Here is a 5,000-nt window from a genome sequence, read left to right on the forward strand (position 1 = left end):
TATATATATATATATAGCTCTGCACCCCATCATTTGCATATTTCAAATGCATACCGCTGCGTGATATATATATCACGCACACACGCGAGCACGCATTTTTTTTAAAACGGACAAATTCATATTCAGATCAAAGGTTCATGTCGGGGCCCGGTGTGGGACATCAGCACTCCCGAGATTTACGACCTGTTTTCTCGGTAATTAAATTAACGGAACCCAGATTTCAGTTCGTGAAAGCGGCACTCACTCCTTTCAGTGGAAATAAAAACACAATTGCAAACTGCAGATGCCGTTCGTCCTGCATTGTCGACGATGCATTTAATAAAATGTGGTTGAAAAATAAATAGTTGAAGTCGAGTGAATTTAAAATTAAATTTGACGTGAAAGCTATGCTTTATCCCATATTACATGTTGTACGAAGCGATTGTGTTTTTAAATGACAGCAATAGTCCTTTTAAAACATACTGCATTATGAATGCTTTAGCCTGCATCATAAGTTTAGAAAGTACCGTCTTCGTTTTTTTCGCCCTGTGCGTTCACTTCTGTTTCAAACACGATTTCCTACACTAAGTCGTCTGCAAAATATTTTTTGTAGATCGCTTAGGAATGACTTGAATGCCATTTTCACGTTTTATATTTTAAGGAGCCATTTCAAATATGGAATAGAAAAAATATTACATTGTATTGGCTCCGCGTCTGTAACATGTCGCCATACATTAATTTGGTAATTAATCTGGGTAACTTTATGCACATGCTTTCTTACATGGCTTTTTAAAAGAAAATTACCTTCCAGCTTTGGTGATGATCATTTCGGTGCCGATCTCAAAGAACCTCTTCCAGAGCTCTGAGCCCTGCAGCTCGACCCGCACCTCTCTCCGCAGAGTGCATTCACTCTGTTTGGGCTTGCTGGATAACCCGACCGCTTCGGCCTCCATGGCCTGAAAATCCTCTTTGTGCGTTTGGGTGACGCGGCACTCCGCTGATTCTGAAAAACGAAACAATTTACTTCTCATTTTACCGTGATGCTTCAGACAACTATTTTTGTGAATAGTGGTATATTATCCCACTATAAAATAATTATCTCTCCAATACGTGTCCATGGGTGATTTGAAATTTGATTTGTAAGATTGAAATTTTTTTTCTTCATTTGCCCTATTGCAGGTTTGTGTCAGTCATTTAGAAAAAAAAAATCAATTCGTATTTTTTTTTTTTTTTTTTTCCTCACCAGTGAAGATGCTAGCATCGGTGTCAGTGTGTCCTCGTGAACTTGAGACCTGTTCCTCCGACACTTTCATCCTCTTGCAGGGTTTCCCCACCAGCGCTTCGACGGAAAAGGCGTGCGCCTTGGAGCTGAGACCTTGCATTTTAGCCGACGACATCCCGCGAGGTTTTTCCGAACATTAACTTTGCACCCAGCGGGTTTCGGAATCCCGGCTCATCCAGGAGCCGCAGCAGAACCTCAGCACCGCAGGGAGCTGCTTTCCCCCTCTCGCTTCGGGTCCTTGACGCTTCGTAATTAATCCGAGTCCATTCCATGTGTTTGCCAAGATGTTCCCCTGCATCCAAGTCCCTGATTGTTGACACGCCTCCCCTTGCTCACTACATTATCCCCCTCTCCAGTTCATTCGTTTCAGAGGTCTCCCTTTCCTCTGCCTCGGTGGGCTTGTTCCGTTCTGTGCTTCACAGAAGAGAGAGAGAGAGAGAGAGAGAGAGAGAGGGGGGGGGTATAGCGCACATCCCCCCACTGCGCTTCAATTGTACTGGATTCAAAATTTGTTTTCAGTTTAATTTAGCCAAAGTGAATAGAAAGTCACAAATCTTAATCATCATTGCATTTTACATTTTGGATTCTTTTCAGATTTCATCAACAGCCATCAACAGGTTATTCTTTTTATTTTCTTGTTGCAGTAGCCTGCTCAATAACAATTGAAGGGAAAATGAAGTTATTCAGTGGTACGTCGTTTTATTATCGCCAATCGGGGAAGGTGTGCGCATATAATAGAGTAGCACAATGTAACTATCCCATTTGTTAAAAAAAAGCGTTTTAGAGCTGCAACGCCAGTGGGTCCCTAAAATGCAAAATGACAACCAGCACATCAAGCAAATGATGGAACCTCTTGAGGCCACACTCATGACTTTGATTGAATTAAATGTTCCGATGTGTTTTGTTTGAACTTGAATCATATCGAATGCTTTTCCGTTGCTTTTAAGGCGTAGGCATAAATAAAGAGAACATTTAGGAGCACTAATGGTTAATTAGCGGTCCAAATATTTTCGTCTGTTTATTCAGGCCATCTGGAAGGTGGAAATATCACCACATTTCTTTCGAAGCAAACATTTCCTATATTAATTTGAAGACTTTGCTTCGAGCCGGCACCCGTGGCCCGTTTCCGTCGTGTAAAAGTCGCTTTCTTTTTGACTTTCCGCTCTCTTCCGCGGCGACCGGTGATTTTGTGCGCCAGTCTGGTTCTCATAAATGCGGAGATCAGATGGAGTTTGGCGCGCTGGGGGAACTGGGCCGTAATGACAGCTCGGGATTATTACATTACTGGTCGACATGAAATAGATCCGCTTTACACAAATAAAAGTCGGCGCGGGCTCTATTTAAAATGTTTTAAATCACATGATATAATTGCTCTGAGGAGAAAACAAATGAGCGCTGTGTTTACAGCACGGTTGGTTTGGTTAGTGATGGAAATCTCTGACAACAGCCGGGAAATGGAGAACTATGACCAACAGAAATCACATGTTCTCGGTCATCATAACCCTGTTTCGGACCGCAGCGTGGATTTATGTTTATTCACTCCCAGTTTGTCATTTGCTTTCAAAGTGCATCCCAATAAGCATGCGGTCTATATAGGGTAACGTGCAACTAGAAAGAACTATACGCAGGCCCTTCATGAACACACACACACACACACACACACACACACACACACACACACACACACACACACACACACACACATTATTTTATATATATACCAGAAAGAGTTTGAGCCTTCCTCATATTTTTGTGAGATACAGTCTTCCTAAACAGATCGTAAATCACCATGTGGTGTCAGCTGAGTGATGGAAGGGCGTTCAAGTGATGTGTGGCTAGCTCCAGATCCAAACACGAAGATAGATCATCGTGGTTGCTTTTTGAGTCTCAATTCAACACCAATCTGCATTTGTCTCATGCTTGAGATGTGTTTTTGGCTCTTATTAAGCGCATTAAGCGGCGTGGGAAAGCATGAGGGTCAAGTCCAATTTAACACGGGCCTCAGATTGCCACTAATGCGGAAGTTGTCTGACTTGAGCAATTTTGCATCGTCAAACTGTCTATTCTGTCTATGTGTATAAATCAACATGCCGTAAAGGCTGCTGGCCTTTACAGAAGTGTTGCCTGATAGGAATCAAAGCATTACACATGTATTTATTGTAGTGCATTTTATTCCATGAAAAAATAAATTTTTTCAATGCAGTACCTTGTAAGTTGTGTTTCATTACTTTTGAATGATTTGCTGTATGTGATTTGCAATAATTTGGGGATTGTCTTTGGGAATTTATGTCAATTCAACCGGTGTAACAATTGTGGCGTCAAAGGTCATCGATGTTGGGACGATCTCCGGTCTTGAGTCATTTGAGGTTAGGGCAAGGAATGGGCACTGTTCCCAAAAAGTTGGAAGCAAAAATTGTCTCAAATGTCTTGGGGAAAAATAAGGATTCAGAGAGGACTCATCCTCCGTTTCCACTCTACACTTATGGACTTGACAGAACTTGAGTCATTGTGATCATTGTTATGTATTTTGCTCATGGATTAATTGACTAATTCGAAAGTTCCACACATATACTCTTAAAAAAAAAACTTCAATCAGTTCTTGCAGCTAGACGACTCTATAAGAAGACTGAAACTCATTGTCTTAGAGACCATTCGATGATGATAATAATAATAATAATAATAATAATAACAATAATACTAATAATACTACTGCTAATAATAATACATTCATATTGCACTTTACTACAATCCACAGTTCTTAAAGGGCGAAATTAATCACAAAGTGCCTTAATGCAGATTCTTTCATTTTATTACATTTTTCATTCCCTCATCATTTTAACCATTTTGATCAAGAACGACAACTTTAAAAGTGAATTTATTTTTTTATGCCCATTTTTGAGCAGGCTCAATGGTCCTTTCTGAAAAATCCGTAATTAAATAAGCATAAGATTCAACTACTTAAATGTGTAAAAAGGTCAATGTGTCACAAAATTGTGCAATATATTTCAAATCACTCAATGGAATTTTCACCTTCCTCCTGAAATGATAACTTATACTAACCTTTGAAGACTCCAGGATAAATGAGTGCTGTCTGTTGACGAGACCATCAAAGCAATAAATGAGTGTTGTTTCGTCAGCATCGTAAGCGGTTCATGAATCTACTTGATTCACTTGGTGTGGGCTGTACAGCACGCTTACGTGTCTGCTTACGTGTGAGAGCAGCGGTGCCCAGCAGTAATCACAAGCAACCTGGCACCCACAGCAAGCGTCTTTCTGTACTTGTAGCGAGCACATGCGCACCGAAATAATATGTGAATGCGAGTGTATAAACAGGGCTGTCTGTCTGTTGCTAAGTGCTGAGTGGATGTGACGGGACCTCCTGATGGTTTGTTTTAACTTCGGTCCTGATGCTGAGCAGTTAGTATGTGTTTGTGTGTCGGGGAGTGTGAGGGTTATTCTGGGCATGGGTTACGGGAGCAGATGCCCGCTTGTTGCCAAATGTCAAACTTCCAGCAGCCGTCAGCTGTGAAATATGCGGAGTGGTTTGAGTATTCAAATGCTGTGCGCACTTAGTGCATTGTAGCAGAAACGAGTCTGTGCCGCACACAACATTGCTGACTTCCTCCTACTCCTTTTTGAACATGTGAACTGTGTTCAAGGATGACATTTATTGCCCTTTCTTTCTTTTCTTTAATCTATCTTTTGAGTTCATTTGTTCAAAATATCGCAATCAATCAGT

General features: G+C 41.0%; 1 protein-coding gene across 1 annotated transcript in view; it reads right to left on the bottom strand.

The window, feature by feature from the left end:
- tbx22 (T-box transcription factor 22) overlaps positions 1-5,000 on the bottom strand; it is a 10,469-nt gene that overhangs the window by 4,609 nt on the left and 860 nt on the right. The gene's annotated exons all lie outside the window — the stretch shown is intronic.

This window comes from Hippocampus comes, unplaced genomic scaffold (genome assembly GCF_001891065.2).
Source record: "Hippocampus comes isolate QL1 unplaced genomic scaffold, H_comes_QL1_v1.1 scaffold156, whole genome shotgun sequence".
Classification (NCBI taxonomy): Eukaryota; Metazoa; Chordata; class Actinopteri; order Syngnathiformes; family Syngnathidae; genus Hippocampus; species Hippocampus comes.